Source organism: Mandrillus leucophaeus, unplaced genomic scaffold (genome assembly GCF_000951045.1).
Source record: "Mandrillus leucophaeus isolate KB7577 unplaced genomic scaffold, Mleu.le_1.0 Scaffold27, whole genome shotgun sequence".
Taxonomy (NCBI): domain Eukaryota; kingdom Metazoa; phylum Chordata; class Mammalia; order Primates; family Cercopithecidae; genus Mandrillus; species Mandrillus leucophaeus.
Window position 1 is genome coordinate 945,079 of NW_012102809.1, and position 19,434 is coordinate 964,512.

General features: G+C 45.6%; 1 long non-coding RNA gene across 1 annotated transcript in view; it reads right to left on the minus strand.

Annotated features, from left to right (window-relative positions):
* The window catches only part of LOC105542842, a 159,607-nt gene that overhangs the window by 46,654 nt on the left and 93,519 nt on the right, over window positions 1-19,434 (minus strand). Inside the window, exon 2 of the long non-coding RNA XR_001006534.1 lies at window positions 6,371-6,501. This is a non-coding gene — a long non-coding RNA (uncharacterized LOC105542842). The remainder of the gene's footprint in view (window positions 1-6,370; window positions 6,502-19,434) is intronic.

Sequence of the window (19,434 nt, forward strand, 5' to 3'; positions counted from 1 at the left end):
GACCAGTGCTGTTCAGCCGCTAGAGAGAAAGAAGAACCCTGTGGCCGTTAGAACAGAGCTTATTGTTTAAGTGTAGGAGGGTGTGCATGGCCTTGGATCTGTTTTATCATTTGGCATCTTATTGCCACAGAGAGTCCACTCCATCAGTCTTAGGATACTCTGTTTTCACACAGGTTACCTATGGATGGGTAAACCATCGTACCTTTGGCTGTTTCTGGAACAAAAATGGGCTAAGCCATGTAGAGGCCAACGATTGTCTCTACGTCCAGGCAGCAGATGCTTGTAAAAACAATGTCAGCATCCACGAACATCAGGGCTGAGTGGGAGTCACGCAGTTCAAAAGAGCTGAAAAATGCATGATGGAAGAGTCGCAACTTTTCCACTGTGAGGCTTTCTCCGTTTCTTAGTTTATATATTTCTTCAAGGGGAAACCTGCGAGGAGCTTTTGATGTGCCCGTTCATGAAGCCCTAACCCTAAGCTGGCCACAGAGAAACATGAACGCTTAGGATCCGGACATGGCCTGTGCCTGCGCTTCCCATTCCTGGTACCCAGCTGAGTTGGAAACGTTTGTCAGCAAGGCTTTCTGAAGTCTGTTCCTGGTAAAGCCGAAATGCATGTCTTTTGTGCTGCGCTTTCCGGGCTGTTTTACACTGTCTTCTGGGAAACTGTCCACTGACAAGGAGATCGCTTTGGAGAAATGATCAAAGGAACCATCTCTGACGGTACCGTCTTCATTTCTGAGCAGCAATAACAGGCGTTCCAGCCCGCACTATTGTAGGCAGCTACAAATAATGCTGTGTTCCTTTGATCACCGGCTCTTCATTCTGATCTTATTTACTTTTCAGAAACAAACACTTGACAATGATGGTAGGGATTCAAAGCCGCTCGTGTGGGTAGAAAATCGGTATTTTAAAGTGGTAGTTTAGACTGAATGGGTCTGTATGTTTGCCCCTGAGCTGAACTCCTCCGTTTTTTAAAAACCATGTCGATGTCTGCAGAGCTGTACCCACAAAAACACTGAAGTCTAGAGGGAAGAAACCGGAAGCCAAGCTCCCCTGGCAGGGTTTTCCACAGGCCCAGTGACTCCCAGGGACCATCATCATTGCTTACCTGCCAGTTTCCTGCACGAGATACAAACTGGCCTCCGAACTCTGACCTTTTGCTGCTTTTACAAATTCTGATGGTGCAGTTGGGACTGAGGACGTTCAAAAGGTGAATGTATATGCCTTCAGAGCAGGGAGCAGGGGCCTGTTCTAATACGGTAAGCTTGTAAAACACTGTTAAAATAGGCACAAAAGTTTCACACATAAGACATATGAGGATATATAATTATATGGTCTCATGATAGGTCCTATAATCTTCTGTGATACTGTATTTCTACTTTACAATATTTTTTCATCAATCACTGCTCCAAATAAGTCATTACAAAACGTGGCAAACTTTGCCTCCATCTTACGTTAGAGGTGGGGAATATATGAAATTCATCGTTCGCCTGCCCTCTGAGTACCCAGGGAATCTTGTTCCCTTCCTTCTAGAAAACAAACAAACAAAAAACCACAAAAAACCTGCTAAAACAGCTCTATGGTGTTTTAACTTACCTTACACCATCCCCACCTTCCGTTTAGAAAATGTATTATTTTATTGCAAGTCTTTTTCTGTTGCATTATATCCGTGCTATTGTGAGGTAAAAAATGACCACGTCACTGCTCTGTGAGTTTGATGTGGCTGGGTGATTCGTGGGACCACCCTAGACAAACAGCTAACCCCCTACAGGTGAGGTGCCTTCTCTGAACCACAGAGGTTCTCTCTTGGGTCTCACCTCTGTCTCCCAAGAGCTGCGTGAACAGACAAAGCCCCAAACTGGTATTCCCACAGCCTCCTGTCCACCTCGGGCCATTTGGTCTCCGCACTCTAGCCACCTCTGTGTCTTGGACCTTCTATCTTGACAAAACAATTGACAGGTGTCCTCAACACCAAACCTTATCCGATCTGGTCCCAGTCTATCAGCAGTTTATCAGGGAAGGAATTCCAAAATAATTCTTATAAACAAAAAAACACCAACTACCTTCTTACATAAAAGACAAACACAAACCATCATGTTAGGGTTGGAAACAGGGAAGGTCAAACATGGCAAAGGGGATACTGTCTGTAGGTATCTGCAGAGTTGAGGACTGTGTCTCACCTGGAAGGCAGGAACTGCATTGAAAGGGATCTATATCAGGCTAGTGTCACTTAGGATTACTTCATGTGGCCATTCTGATTCTTCGTTGCACTGAAATTTGTTCACGCAAAAAAGAAAAAAAAAACTGTTCAAAATAACTAGGCTACTGGAGGTTTGAGATGCCTTTTGTCCAATGCAGACACCGTTTCATTTACTGTGCTGGGAACTACCTGTAGGGCCTATGCTCCTGGCAGGGAGGAAGCTTTGGCAAGGACCACCATGGTTTTCCCAAGATTCTGGTGTTCAGGGATCACTTGAAGTTTTGAAAACACACATTATTTTTTCTGAGGTCAAAATCGGTGATGTCAAAACCCTCTGAGGTGGGCTCTACTGCTGTTTTCAAAAGATGAGAAAGGAGAAATCCTGTCTTCAAAAAGGTTCCCAGTCTAATCTGGTAGACCAATGATGCTGGCAGACGCTTCTGAGAGTCAGAATGGTTGGTAGGAGCAGCTCCCCCCTCACACGGAACCTTTTGATGTTCACCCGACCCCACCAACCCTGCATGGAATGCACCAGCATAAGCCACCACGAAACCCTAACAAGGCGTGATTGGGCTTGGAGACCAGAACACTGGGCCAAGAAGCTACAGAGCCAGCTGTGGGACTCATCATGCATGAGTTACCGAATACACCGTGTCTTAGCTCAGCCCTCTGTGGAAGAGACTCATGCTTTCACCCTGGCCACTAACCTCAAATCACTTTCAGAATAGTGCGGTTCTGCCCCGTGTTGATGTTAACTTAAGTTCAACTCCTGAGAATTACATGAAACAATGGTTCTATGGGCCACAAATGATTATTATTTCCAAGTTTACAACAAACTTTGCCTCACAGAATCCACATTAGTGACATCTCTCTAAAATATAAGAAAATGTGGTGAACATCTCCCCTCTGCCCCAGGCATGCTTTCCACCATGTAAGTAAATACACGCTGTGAGTCAAAATCAAATAAGGCACAAGATACAAAACAAATTGGCAGTCTCACTTCTTTGTTCAATGCACCTTAGTTTTATGAAAAATTAGGCTGCTGCATCCATGCGATTGTGTGTTGACTTGCACTTCTTTTGGGTAAGGTTGTCAGAAGCAGACGAAAGACCGGAAAGACCAAGGTTTTTGAGCAAAACTGAGCGGAGACATTCTGAGACCACACACCACACCCAGCACAAGATGCTCCATGATGTCGAGTGGCATTAGGAAGAAAAGAAAGGCTTTAACCTTGGCACCTTGTACACTGAGCAAAGAACACGAAGAAGGGAAGACCCAAAGATGGGGAAGGATAGATACATTCAGGGGAAAAATCAGGTAACTAGAAGGGCAGCCAAATCTCTAGGCTGGGAACTTGCTGCCCCAGCTTTAAAGCCTGTTTCCCCAGAGCCAGAGGGGAGCCCCAGACTCACCCCTCACTCCTCACCTGGAGCTTTTGCTTAAAGAACAAGATTTTCTTTAAAGCAATGCCTCCACGCCAAAAGGGGCAGCTGGGAAATTAGAAGCCCCACATGCTATGCGTTTGCTTTTTTAGAGCATGCTCTATCTTGCACACTTTTCCCTTTTACCAGCCAAGACTAACCTACAAAGCACCTTATATTTTTTCAAGAGAAAAACAATGTTTTTAGGAAATTGACTAGGCACAAATTATATCAAAAGCATTATTTGAGGGGCTATAATTTTTGCCTAGATTTTTTATTTTTAGAAAATGTTTTAATGTTTTATATTTCAGACTTATGGCTTTTCACTTAGGGTGAAAAATTTTTGTTCATCCTTCATTTGGCTTTCTCAAATATTAACACCCATAACCATAGCACCATGATCAAAGTCATCAAGTTAACGATGATAACACTATTAACTAACCTGTAGACTTCATTCAACTGTCTCTCTCCCCCACCTCCCTCTCTCTCCCTTTCTCTCTCTGCCTCTTCCTCTCTCTCCGTCTTTCTCCCTATCTCTTCCTTTCCCCCTCCCTGCCATCTTTCCCTGTCTTCTCTCCCCCTCTCTCCCTCCCCCTCTCTCTTTCTCTCCCTTCTCGCTCTGTCTCTCCCGGTCCCCACCCCCTCTCTCTCTCTTCTCTCAGCGTTGGTTTTACATCCTCCTGTTGCAGACCTTCTTCCTCAAGAAAGTAAAGGGAGCATGGGAGGGGCTGGATCGACTCTCTTCACTGGTTCTGACTTCAAAAGCTCTCATAGAAGGACCCTGATGCACGGATGAGAAATGAGCCCAGACAGGGTCAATCGGCTACCGACAAAGAACAGAGTACTGGGCCCTGGGACCCCTGCACGTCAGGAAAGGGCTTGCTATGGGCCAGAAAACCAGCAGACCTTGACTTCGCAGCTTCAGCTGTCACTGTCAGCACAGCCTCTCTTTGGGCTCCACACTGACGGGCCCCAGACAGACCTCCTGACTCCTCCCATCTCCATATCTACTTATCAGTAAGTCAGGCCAGCTCTACCCCTAAAATCCACCCAGACCCCAGTCACCTCTCTCCACATCCACACGAGCTCACCACCTAGTCTAGGCCACAGCCTCGCCTCGACTGAGGCAGGGACCGCCTTTGCGGCCTTTCCGGGTTCACTCTCGAGCCGCTGCATCCATTCCCAGACACAGCTGCCAAGGTGACTTCTAAAGCAAAGCATCTCATCAAAGGGCTTTGCTCTGTGCTGACCGGAAAGTCCAGCTCCTCCCTGAGGATGACAGACCCCCTGGCGATCAGGACCCTGGCCACTCCTTAAACTTCAGCTCATCCACTCCCAGCACCCCACAAGACCCTCACTCGCCTGCCTGCTCCCAGCACCCCACAAGACCCTCACTCGCCTGCCTGCTCACCCACTAAGTCCCGTGGAGCTCCTGCTGTTCTTTGCCCTTCTGGCTCCCCTGCCAGGCCCCTCCTGGGTCTTCCTCACTCCTACCCCGACCCCACGTGCAGCCTGAGTCACTGTTTCCACAGCCCCCTCTGCAGGTATTCACGGCGTTGTCTCTAATGGGGGTTACCTTGCTCAGTTAATTGTTTGAATGTTTTCAGTCTTACCATGACTTTAAGATTTGCAATGAAAAAATACAGGAAGAAAGAAAAAGGCAATAGCTAAGGAAGAGAAAGTGAGCCAGGGAGGCTCCAAGTAGGGACTTTATTTCCGAGTTGATTTAGACATTTAAAATATCTATGTAACAGTATTTGAAATTCTTTCCCACATTTAAAATAAATTTGAATTAATTAGAAGAAAAATTGGTTCCGTAAGGAAGCACTTCTGCTGGAAATAGCTCTACAGTTTGTAATCCTATTTGTATTGAACAACAGAATGAGTTAACCCTTTTATATTAAATAGCGTTGTTCAGAAAGGAAAAATCAATTGAACAGAGCTTTAATAACTTGATTTGCAAATTTGGGAAGAGGAGTGAGTTAGTGGTGTCATGTCTCACAAGGAGGAATTTTATTTATTTTATTATTATTTTTTTTGAAACAGAGTCTCACTCTGTCCCCCAGGCTGGGGTGCAGTGGCGTGATCTCGGCTCACTGTAACCTCTGCCTCCTGGGTTCAAGCAATTCTCCTCCCTCAGCCTCCCAAGTAGCTGGGATTACAGGTGTTCGCCACCATGCCCCCCTAATTTTAGTATTTTTAACAGAGACGAGATTTTGCCATGTTGGCCAGGCTGGAGGAATTTTATTTTAAAAGGTCATTTTAGAAAATAATAAAAGAAACAATATTAAAAACTCTTGTGTTAGGAACTTCTGTCCTACAAGATACTCATTTTAAATCTAAAAATGTTCTTGATGACTAATATCTAACCTACAAAATATTTTCTCACCTCCACAACTTTCATTCCTCTCTCTGTTTTTTACACACACACCCACACACACACACACACACACACACACCCCAGGCACTCCTTGATAAGGATGTAACTGGCCTCTGTTTAGAGATGTGTGATTCAGCCAAACGCCCAGGTCTCAGTCAGTAAGGAGCTAGCAGGCGCTGGGAACCACACTGAACTCAGGTTTCCTTGCTTGCAGAAGTTATTCAGTGCTTTTCCCCTTCCAGGAAACAGAAGGAACAAATGATTTTTCCAATCTGGGGATGCGTGAACATATTTTGTGCAAAAGCGGCCGTATAAGATGGCGATTTTCTCTTCTATGAGGTAAAAGCAATTCACATACACACAAACCTGATTCTGAGATGCGTCATCCTCGGAGCGTGAATTCCTGTGGTTTTCGGAGTTGGTCCTGGAGAAGGGCTAGGTTGATCTGTCTCCTCAGCGCAGACTGCACACCCTTCCCAGAGAAAAACATGCAGGGCCTAAAATATGGAAAATGTTAAGGTTAAAGTCCACCGGACAGCAAGAGTTCACCTGTTCCCGGGTATTTGCAAGATTCTCTTAAATGAAGGATTTGGACGTTGGAGTTCCTTCTCTCGCATCTTCCTTCCTTTGTGAAACAAGTGCCAGACCCACTCTGGGAAACCAGCTCCCTGGAGAATGACTGACTCCAGGGCTGGGGCAGGAAAAGTACAGCATCAGCCCCAAAGTAAGGAATTGCTCAAAACGTGATGGGGACAAAAGGACACAAGGACTAGTTTGAAGGAGCTGCCACTGGGCACGCATGAGACAAATTGAGCATGAAAGTGACTCATGAAGATGGTGGGTGGCAACTCACTGGACAAACAAACAAACCTGCGACTACATGATGATGGCAGAAAACAAGCAAATGAAGGGGTAGGATGCATGAGAAAGCCTTCTCTTGTGGAAGGCCAACCGATAGAGGAATTAGAAAATGACGACTTTGAAACCACCATAATAATCACTGGCCCAGGCTAAGATCGTCGCTGAATATTAACATCATTTGGTGGAATTGTGGGGTGATACTTACAGTTGCCTAGTGCCTGCTCATAAATTCCTTCCTATCCAAGGATAGAAGGTGTCTTTCCGGAAAATAACTGGATGACATCACCGTAACCAAGTAACCCCCACACTGAGACGTCAACATCACCGTAACCAAGTAACACCCACACCGAGACGTCAGCAAAACCAAAGACCCCAAGCACTTCAGAAACAAACTTTCAGCCTCATGGAACAAAGAAAGGCAAGGATTACTCCTGATGAAGGAAGTCTAAGGGGACATGACACCTAAAGGCGATGCATCACCCTAGACTGGATTTTGGTGTTGAGGGAAAAAGTTGCTTGTAAGACAATTTTGTTACCATCAACAAAATTTAAATATTCACCACATATTAGATAAGAGTATTGTGTCAATGTTAAGTTTTCTAAATTTGATAATTGCACTGTAATTGTGTAGAATATAGAGATGGAGAGAGTTGGCATGGCTAAGAATCGATGGTGGGAGAAGAGAGGGGAAGAGCATATCATCATTAACTTGTAATATTCTTGCAACTTTGCTCTAGGTTCTGAATGTTTTCAAAATAAAAGGTTTAATTAAAAATCTTGAGAGATGTGGAATGAAGAATAATTTCTTTCTAAAACTACGACTATTTCACAGTCATATGTGCTTTTTGTAACAATACTTGAAACGTGATTCAAAAAATGAAAGGCATCTGTTTTTTCACCACACATACTTAACATTGCAAACATTTAGAATGAATTTAGAAACAAATATATTTATTGGGGCTCCCTTGAGGGCAGGAGTTCAAGGCCAGTCTGGGCAACACAGTAAGACACTGTCGCTACTAAAAAATAAATATAAAAAAATTAGCCAGGCATGGTAGCATGCCTGTAGTCCCAGCTACTCAGGAAGCTGAGGCAGGAGGATCACTTGAGCCCAGGAGCTTGAGGCTGCAGTGAGCTGTGACTGTGCCACTGCACTCCAGCCTGGGAGACAGAGCAGCACTCTCCGGAGGAGAATGTTGTGCCACGTATGTGCCAGGTACCTGTTCACGGGAGGGTTTCAACCCCTCAGCCCTCCTCCTGTCTGACTCTTGTGTGATCTTCTGAGCACTCTTTCTTGCACATCAGGTGTAAATAACCAGTATGCCCACTCCCAGAGCATTCTCGAGTGTTTTCTGGGAAGCGGAGAAGCAAAGTCAGGTTTGTTTTACAAGCACAGGCCCAGCGTGGCTGTGATGCTGTTCATCGTTCTCACAGGATAGTGGGAAGTTTTCAACGCAACTGGTGAAGTGAACTCTAGGAATGGTCCTCAGCCATTCATAGCTACCCGTTTGAAGTTGGTGAATCAAGGCCAAGTGAGATGGGGTGCAGCCTGAAAGGCTCCCCCGGCCGTGTGGTGGCCCCTCGCAGCAGAGTTCAGGGTCCCCATGTGCATGGCCTGCTCCTCAAAAAGCAATGGAATGCTCTGTTAGGGCCATCGTTCAAGCTTGAGGCCCCAAGGTTATGCTTCCCTGACTAGAAGAGACGAAAACCTTGCCCTGACAGATGCAGGCATGAAACTGTTAATTATCGTCCGTTGTTTACTTGGTGTCAGGGAGACACAGGTCAGTTTTATCTACGTTATCTAACAAAGGGAGCAACAGATGGATGTGAGAACAAAGCGAGAGGGAAGACAGCCATGCAGGCAGTTTGCCCACCCGGGATCAGCTTCTTTGCTGTCAGCTGGCAAGGAGATCCACGAGGAGCAGCTCAGCCGGGACACCAGTGGAAGTGCCTCCAGGTGTTCATGGACTTTGCAGAAACCTTGCAATGAGCTTTGGCACACACGTTGCAAGCCGTCCCTGTATCGGCCAGTGTCTGGTCAGCAACCGCCCTTCAGTGAGGCCATCTCTGCCCATTTCCCCCATCGTGATTTCCAACTGTGAGCCTGGGGCTAAGTGGCGAGACTCCATCCCAGGGACAGGGACGGTGCCATCGCTGTTCTTCCCAGGAGGGTAAGGGTCTGTGCTCAGGAGTGAGTCACACCAGGAGATGTGACTCTAATATCATCTGCCCCATCCTGAACTGTCAGTGCTAGACCAAAGTGCTACACATTTGCTGTAAGGCCAGGCTGCCTGAAGTCAGAGTGCTGTCTGGGCTCAGGGCTGGGGAGAAGGGTTTCCTTAGTCCTGAGTGGGCAGAACGTAGGCTCACACTGAAGAGCGAACACTGTATTAGAGACCAGGATGCCAACGCTTGGAGCTGGGCAACACGGGACAGTTGAAGCCTTGGCCACCAGAAAAGACTGCCAGGACGCAGAACTTCCTTACGGCAACAGCACCAGCAGTTGAAGGGTTTCTTGCCCACCGAGGAAGGCTCAGGAGCTGCCAGTGTACTGAGGAGGAGAAGGAATTGGGAGATCAGACTATCTTCTGCTCCCCCAGGTAGGGACCCGGTTAATGGAAATGCTTCTAGCATGCATTAAATACCCTTAAATACCCTTCAGGTCCAGAAGAGCCTTCTGGAGTCAGGGTTGTTAGCGGATTTGACCTGAGTCAATGGCTCCATTATTCTAGAAGGCGTTTTTCTCACTTAAGGATTGTGGGCTATTAGGTAACACCATGTTAAGTAAGTCCTGCTACTTTTGGACGAGGAAATATGCTCATACTGTAGCCACATCAGTCTGAGTTACAAATATGCTAGATTTGTCAGCCTGGCCACAAACCATCTCAGAAACACAAAACCTTAGAATTGGAAAGGATCCTAAGGATTATTTAATCCAAGTGCGTGTTCCACAGATAAGGTGGCCGAGGCCAAGAGAAGCACGAGAGTGTCGTTCCCAAGTGACTCGTTGGATTGAAAAGCTGAAACCAAAGCTAGATTCCAGGTCTTCTGATTTGCAGGTGAACCATCTATCAGCATCTCGTGGTTACTTCCCTGTTTACTGCTAAATAATTGTCTCTCAATAAGTGAGTGTATGTGTGACATTCATGCATTTTAGCTTCTTTATAATTATTGTGGCATATATATACTACACACACACACACACACACACACACACATGCACACACACGCAGCATAAAATTGACCAGTTTAACAATTTTAAGTGCACAGTTCAGGGGCTTTAAGTACATTTGCGTGTAGTACAGCCATCACCACCATCTGTCTCCGGACTTCATCTTTCAAAACTGAAACTCCGTCCCCATCAAACACTCACTCCCCATTCCTCCGTCCCAGCTCCTGGCAACCCCTGCTTGACTTTCTGTCTCTATGAGTTCACTGCTGTAGGAACCTCAGACAAGTAGAATCACACAGTATTTGTCATTTTGTGACTGGCCTATTTCACTCAGCATAATGTCCTAAATGTTCATCCACGTTGTAGCATGTGTCAGAATTTCCTTCCTTTTTAAGACCAAATCACATTCCATTGTGGGAATACACACATTTTGTTATCTGTTCATCTGTCTGTATGCATTTGGGCTGTTTCCACCTTTGGCTGTTGTGAATCATGTTGCTATGAACACAGGTGTACAGACACCTGTTAAGAGTCCCTGCTTTCAATTATTTATTTATTTATTTATTTATTTATTTATTATTTCAATATACAACCCGAAATGACATAGCGGGATCATATGGCAATTCTATTTTTAATTTTTTGAGGAACCCCACTACTGTTTGGCAGAGCACCTGCACCAGTTTACATTCCCACTAACACTGCACAGGGGTTCCTGTTTCTCCACATCCTGACCAGCATTTGTTACTTTCTGTTTTCTGTGTTTGTTTTGTGATACTTGCCATCCTCATGGCTGTAGGTCTCACTGTGGTACTGATTTGCATATCCCTAATGATCAGTGATGGGGAGCGCCTGTTCATGGGTTTCTCCCTGTTTGAAATCCGTTCTTCCTGTGGCCACCTTTTCTCTGTCTGCACAGGCAGCCATGTGTCTACAGCAGGGCTCCATGAAATCCATGGCTTTGGGGCATCCATCTGCCTGTGAACATTCAGGCAGGGAGTGTGAAGTTGAAAACCCAAAGTTGAAATCAGTTCCCTGTGGCAGAGAGGCGGGAGGTGTGCTGGGGAGGGTTTAAAGCCAGGGAGGCTGGTTTTGACGAGCATGGGCTAATTGCTGAATTGTGGTTGCTGTCGCTCTCTCTGGGCTGACACCCAGCCAGAGCAGGTCCTCACACTCACTGAGTCACCGGGAACTGATGGCTTCTCTCACAGCCGGTCTGAAGAGACCAGCGAATCCTCCCCAACACATCAAATTATGCACTTTCTAAAAGTACGGTGGAAACACAAGGAGTTTTAAAGCAGAAGGCACCTATTAGCCTTAGGCTCCCTCCAGCACCCTTGTGTCACTCATGCATGTGTCACAGGTGACAAAATCACTCCCAAAGACACAGGCTGAGGTTAAGCGCCTCTTCCTGGGAGTCAGGACCCATGCTGTCTGGCTCTAATCCCTCTTCCTATTTTCACACACGTCTGTTTCACAACCATTAGCCTATCCTCCCTCCCTCCCTCCCTGCCGTTCCCTCCCTTTCTTCCTGTCATTTTCCTACTGTCCACTAAAGAAGCCACTCCTTTTTCTACCTCCGGCCTTTCGAGCCCCATCCCCCAGTACTGAACCTCCTTCCTCTCCTCTGGTTGCCCAGTCCTAACCATCTTACACGCACTAGGGTCCTCTGTCCTCTGCCACTTCCCAGGCCATTGAAACCCTCACAGCAGCTTCCCCAGACTCCTTAGATGATTGCCCTTGGCTCCTAGGACACGCAGAAGTAGATCTCTCTTCTACTTTTCTTGCAATTTGCTTTGATTTCTGCGCTAGGCTGCACATTCTTGAGGTAGAGACAATGTGTCACTCATCAAGAGACAGGGAAGCCAAAAGGGCCCTAGTGTCAGGGACACACGTGACATGTACTTGCAGCCTTGTTGTGTAGTTTAGAGTCACTTTTCTCATCAGTTTACCAGGACACGTTACTTAGTGATCATGACTATGCTTTGATCCCTTCATCGTGCACAGTGTGACATCAGCTTCACAAGCCCGTATTGCCTGGTGAGGTTCTGGGCCTCTGTGTTCCTGGTCTGCTGGCTGCAAGGCACACACACGATAATGTCAACTCTGAAAGTTGTCACTGCAAAGCTGACGTCCAGCATCCCAGTGTACATTGTATGTGTGTCTCTGCCCTGTACATAACCCCAATTTCTGGTGCTTGGAGCAAACGAGCTACATCCGTCTTTATTATGCAGTAAACATGCAGAGACCAAAAGAACGTGTGCTTCCCAGGAAACACCAGGGACGTTTTATTCCAGCGTTAAATGTATGTGCAGGTATGGTAAAGGGTTCCTCCCGTTAATGGTTTGAATTGGGCAGCATTTTTTAAAAACCCAGGCAATTAATTTTAGTGACCTGAAAATAATATAGTTCAACCCTACTTCCCAGGTTTACTCTAGAGTAATTTCTTTTCTTGCAAATAATAAGTTTTTCTCTCAAACTCTTTTCCCTCAGTAATTTGCTCAATTCCTGAAGAAATAATGGAGTTGCCTATTTTGGAGTTTCGTCCCTTGGGCAGCCTCCTACAGAGGCTTATCAGGGCCACTGACTGGGCAGCTTTAAGGTTTCTGCCAGCGTCCAGGATTCCAGAGCCCTGCACCCAAGTCCTCTGAACGCACTCTGCAGAGTCCAATCCTGTGGGTCCCCTGGGTGCCTTCACTCAGGCATCCACGGAGATTGACGGCTTGTGTGATCCACAGAAGGCAAGGAAATTTCCAGGAGTCCTGGGCTCCAAGGACCAGGCCAAACACTGACCTCAGGAGCCTGTTTCCCCAAACTCTGCATCTGGTGATGAGGATGCAATAGGGGATTTTATTACTTTTCTATTGCTGTGTAACAAGTTTCCACCAACTTATTGGCTCAAAACAACACACACGTATTACCCTGTGATCTGTCGGCCAGAAGCCCAACATCGGTCTCACCAGGATAAAGCAAGGTGTCGGCAGGGCTGACCCCTCTGGAGGCTCTCAGGGAGGACCTGTCTCCTGGCCTTTTCCAGCTTCTAGAGGCTGCCTGCATGCCTTGGCTCATGGCCCCCTCCTTCAAAGTCAGCCACATGACATTTTTCTGAGTCTTCTTTCATGGTCACATGCTTCTCCCTCCGATGACAGCAAAGATGGGGTCTCTGCTTGTGAGGATCCCTGGGATCCCATTAACCACCCGGATAATCCAGAATAACCACCCTGTCTCAAGATCCTTCATTACATCAGCGAAGCGACTCCAGCCTTCTAAGGCGACAGTCGCAGGTTCCAGGATGTGTGCGTGCGTGTGTGTGTGTGTGTGTGTGTGTGTGTGTGTAGGTGTTATTCTGCCTGGCACAGTGGTGGAGGGCAAGGGGCTTCCTTCACTGCCACGGTGCCTGTACACTCTGCTGTTCCTCAGATCTGGTCCCTGCTTGTCTTCTATCCCAAAGATTCCTATTGCTGTCTATACTTTTCATCTAAATTGTCCTCCTGCCATCTGGGTGTGACATTTCTCTCCACCGAATGCTGCAGAACCAATCAGTCCAAGTCTGCAGGCCCCAAAGGAGAAACCTCCGCAATCCTGGGGTGGGTCAGCTGTGAGTTGTCCCCACCCCTCCCCCCCCCACAAGACAGAGCCCAATCAGGGTTCTCCAAGCCCTTGGTCTGGTTACAGAGAGAGGAAACAATTCACCTCTGTAGTTTTAAGCTTGGGAGCACTTATTTCTAACTGTTATGAGTTAATAGATTTGCTTTAAAATCCAAAAATTGCAAGGCCATCTCCCTATATGATTATCTGTAACTTTCAAAGTGTGTTGACTGCAAACCACTACAAATTCAGTCATAAATATTTAAAAATTTGTATTTCATTAATAACAATGGCATCCACATAATTCAAAAGACAATACAGGTATGGGTAAATGACATTATTTATTTGATTTATAGACCACACATGCTGTGCGTATGGATTTTCAGACACCAAATATGACTCCATGGCCTCATAGGCAAGGTTTCAGCTAACGCGGGCTGACAAGTCCAGTCTTATTTATTCCCCTGGGCTCCTCATGAAATGACTCTGATATTGCAGGCTTTCCCAGACCCTCTCCAAGGAAAGGCCAGTGAGGGGTCTCCACAGGAACAATTTGAGACAGAGTGGCTGCGTATTAGTGGCTGCACAGGTGGCCCCTCCCATAGTGCTTCTCCTGGAGGAAGGGAATCCATGTACACCCCCAGAATACTGAGCATCCCCCACGAGGAGGCCATGTCTTCTGGCCTTTCATGAAGAGCCCCCCCCAGAAAGTTGACAGCCACATCCAAATGGCTTTTCGAGGTGGCGAACCCCACCCAACCCCACTGTGACCTCTGCTCTCACTTTCTAAGCCCTCCTCATCTCATCTATCTCTGAATTTCTCCTCCTTATTTGTAGACTTCTCAGCTCAAGGCACTTTCTGTTAACTGATATTTTCAAGAAACCTGCAAGAATCGTTACTTTCCTCCACTCTTCTGTCTTGGTCAATTTTGCCTTTTTGTTTTTGTGTTTCTCCCGAAACTTCAGCTCTATTCATTCTCTTCTGAGAACCCATGTGGGCTTACCTGAGAAGTGTACTTTAGTTAAAGCTTATTAAATCATGTTACATTTATGATTTTTTTCTTTGGATGTAGTTAACCGTTAGGCCCAGTCAAGCTGTGACAAACTTACAACTCATCCTATACACACGTTTCACTCGAAAGCTTATGTTTGCGTGGGATTACTGTCCTGCCTCTACAACACAGATTTTTCACGAGTCTTAGCATTTTGTAATAAATATTCTCCACTCACTGCTTTTTCTTTCCACTTTCAGGACTGACTCAAGGGATGGGGGTTTCCAGTTGAAATGCTTTTCTAAGACTTTATTCTTCATAATGTTTCTCCCTAGACTTGGGGTGTTTCCTCTTAGCATCCCAACCTGTATATTTTTTAACAAATGAGATACTGGCAGAAGCCTATCAGTGAAGTAAAATCTCCCCAGGGATCGATTCATCTTCCCGCTTGTACTTCATACTCATTTCAGACATTTTTCCACATACTTTCAGGGGATGACAGTACTTTTCACTCAGGTGTAAAACCTCAGCAGAGGCACAGCAATGGAAGTGCCAGCTGAAGGCCATTCGGGAGGTTTTCATTCACAGATACACCTCACAAGAAGCCAGGACCAGTTTTGGGGGTCTGCTTGAAACTTTGTGTTCCTGAAACAATCGTGAGAGGTAAGTAAGTATAAAACTAAGATCCAACAAGGCTAAATGACTTGCCTGGGAACACAGCAAATCAACCCCGGTCGGGCCGAGATATGTCTTCAGAAATGAATTCATTTCTGAACTCATTAGGAGTTCAGTGCGCCCTTTGGGACGAGGGCCCTTTGGGAGGAGATTGGGTCATGAATGGGATTTGTGCCCTCATAAAGGAGATCCTGGGGAGCTGGCTAGCCTCTTCGAACATGTGAGGACACAGAGAGCGGGTGCTGCACATGAGGCAGAGAACACACCCTCCCTAGATGCCGAATCAGCCAGTGCCTTGCTCTTGGACTTCCCAGCCTCCAGAACTGTGAGACATACATGTCTGCTGTTTATAAATTACCAAGTGTCTTGTAAATTTTTTTTAAGTTTCTTGTAGATTCTGGATATTAGATCTTTGTTGGATGGGTAGATTGCAAACATTTTCTCCCATTCTGTAGGTTGTCTGTTCACTCTGATGATACTTTCTTCTGCTGTGCAGAAAGCTCTTTAATTAGATCCCATTTGTCAATTTTAGCTTTTGTTGCAATTGCTTTTGATGTTTTAGTCATGAAGTCTTAACTCAAACAAATTTATAAGAAAAAAAACAAACAACCTCATCAAAAAGTGGGCAAAGGATATGAACAGACACTTCTCAAAAGAAGACATTTATGCAGCCAACAAACGTATGAAAAAAAAGCTCATCATCACTAGTCATTAGAGAAATGCAAATCAAAACCACAGTGACATACCATCTCATACCAGTCAAAATGGCAATTATTAAAAAGTCAGGAAACAATGGACGCTGGTGAGGCTGTGGAGAAATACAAATGCTTTTACACTGCTGGTGGGAGTGTAAATTAGTTCAACCGTTGTGGAAGACAGTGTGGCGACTTCTCAAGGATCTAGAACCAGAAATACAATTTGACCCAGTGATCTCATTACTGGGTATACACCCAAAAGAATATAAATCATTCTACTATAAAGACACATGCACACATATGTTTATTACAGCACTATTTACAATCACAAAGACTTGGAACCAACCCAAATGCCCATCAGTGATCGACTGGATAATGAAAATGTGTCACATATACACCATGGAATACTATGCAGCAATAAAAAAGAATGAGTTTATGTCCTTTGCAGGGACATGGATGAAGCTAGAAGCCATCAGTCTCAGCAAACTAACACAGGAACAGAAAACTGAACACCGCATGTTCTCACTCATAAATGGGAGTTCTCACTCATAAACAATGAGAACACATGGACACAGGGAGGGGACCATCACACACCTGGGCCTGTCTGGGAGCGGGGTGTGAGGGGTGAGGGCAGGGAGAGCTTTAGGACAAACACCCAATGCATGCAGGGCTTGAAACCTAGATGACGGGTTGATGGGTACAGCAAACCACCATGGCACACGTATACCTACGTAACAAACCTGCACATTCTGCACATGTATTCCAGAACTTAAAGTAAAATTAAAAAAAGAAAAAGAAGATAATTTTTATGTCAAAGTAACGTAAAAAAATTACCCAGTATCAGGTGTTTTGTTACAGCAGCCTGAGTGAACTAAGAGAGTGCCCTTTCCTGTATAAGGGGTGGCTGCAGGGCCCTCCAGGTCACGGGATTTGCTGCCCTGAAGACACGGAAAAACTGAGCCCAGTCAGCCTTCCTCAACCCCCACCCCACAGCACCTCCAGGGGAAACACGACTTCGCAGCACGAGAGGCCTGACTGCACAGCACTAGCTTCAGGCATTTGGAATAGCTCCTGGTGCTGCTACCCTCAGTGTGGAATGTGGCGCTGCTGTGGCCATGCTCATCGGAGCTCCGTCATGAACACCCAAGGGAGGACGGGAGAGAATAAATCAGTCCAGTCTCAGCAAGCTGGGCCCTCCCACCTGAAGATCTATGACTGTGGCATCCGCAGTCCAGGGGACACTCTGAAATATGGGATGTCAGCAACTATTAATGCATCTGGAGCCACAGGGAAACTTGTTAATTGTTTATTTAATTAAATTTTTTATTCTTCATTTTAACATCGTGTAGCACAGATGCACAAACACACACTCACACACTTAATTACAGCCCGGCACACCAACTGCCTCTGATGCTTTGATACAGAAATTAATCTAGAGATGGAAGACAGAGCATAAATAAGGAAAATAAACAAACGCCTGGCTGTCACACTTGTTTTCCTCGTTCCTGTTTACTCACTATTTACGGCAGCCCCATAAAATCCTGTCATAATAACTCCTCCTATCAAAGGGCTGTCACGGCAAACCAGCATCACAGCAACCAAGTGTCCAAGCTTCCTATGAATAAAGGTCCTAGATGACCCCCATGTTTAGTATAAACCTCCAGTTTCCCCTCTACAAAATTATTTAGGGGAAAAAGCGATTATTGGGGGATTTACGACGTCTTCAAGTATTGTACGTTTATTCAACCATGCATTCGTTCACTCATTGGTTTATTCAATAAAACTGTACCCGTGCCAGGCCCAGGACTGGTGCTGCAGGGAACACAGATGCCAGGTCTGGCCGTGCATGTTAGGGACACTCAGTAAACACTGGCAAGGCAGAAGTGAAAATGTTGGTTTCGATTTGGAAACAGGGAACTGATTTGGGTTTGAGATACCTGAGAAACAGATTAACCTGGTAGTTAGCCCTTCAGTAATTGTTCCTTGAAACAGATTTCAGGGGATGGCTGTGCCAGCTATGAGTGAATGCGCACAGTTCACTGGGGACTGGCTTGATCGGGGATGGCTTGCAGCCGCGGCTGCACGTTAGGGTCACCCGGAGAGTTAAATGAACGAACAGAATGCTGCCCACATCACTCGGAGATACGGTTCAGCCGATGGGAGGTGGCCCAGGGCTGCGTGATCAGCTCAAAGGTTCCCAGAGTGATTCTCACAGCCAGGGATGAAAATCAGAGGTGCCGGGGAAAGAACACGGACTTTTGTGAAGCTGAATCCCAGGAGTACTTATCATTAACTCTGTAACCGAGGGCAATTCACTTAACCTCTTTGAGACTTAATTTCTCATTGGAAAAAGAGAGAAATATAGGATATATAGCATATATTTATCTATAGGTAATTGTGAGACAAATGAAATAATAAAGGAAAGTTCTTAGTAAACTCTTCGTGCATTATTAGTGCTCAATAAACGCTAAATACTATTATTAATACTACATTTCTGTTATTAACTCGAAAGTCAATGCGTTGTGGGAAGAATGGGGTCCTAAATTATAACGTTTTCCCTCCACTTAAAAAAAATCACTAACTGAGCAGACAAGAATAAGTAAAGACATCTCAGAATCAAGCAAATACCCCAGCATGTCCTAGGAAAAATTAAAACTGCAGTAACGGTGCACTTCTGTTTGATTTAAAAGAAAATATATGTTAATTGAATATTTGGTAACTTTGCAAAGTGACTAAACATTGAACACAAAAATAGCTTCCGAGATTCTTAAAGTAGTCAAAGACAGCTTCATCGTAATAGCCTTGTTGAAACCGGAGTTTAAAACCCACTGCTTTTAGGTCCAGCGGGCAAGGCAGCCACCGGTGGATGTGCAGTCCTTACCGGCAGACACAGGGGAGCCGCTGGGCTGGAAGGTCGTGAAACTGCTTTTAGGTGGCCCCGGGATGCTACTCACCACAATTCTGGTGGGGTCACCCCTGACTGACAAGTGGGGCCCAAGGAAATAACCCTGCCCAGTAAAAGATTGTCTGCCTTTACTTTGTAGGTAAAAATCCAGAGAGCTCTTTATCCTTTGGGGAACGTTCTAGTCTTTCTCCCTCAGGATACTTGTGTGTGGCAGAGGATACTGTTCCCACTAAGTGTTTCCACCTGTACATCCCAGAGCTAAACCCCATCCTGTTTCAGTTACGGGCTCAAACAATAAACATAAACACTTTCTACATCAGGCTAATTTATGGGCTCTGTTGTCCTGGCTCTCCCCAAGAAATTCCACTCCAAACACATTGAGAATGGGAAGAAAAAATCTGTTCTTAGAGTCATCATAAAAAGTATGCTATTGATTTAAGAAATTCATATTTTCTAAAACTAGTGATTCACGTTTGTGTGTGTATCACGCTGCCATCCACATTTACAAGAATAGTCGGAATGGTCGTTAGGAAGGACTACACCGA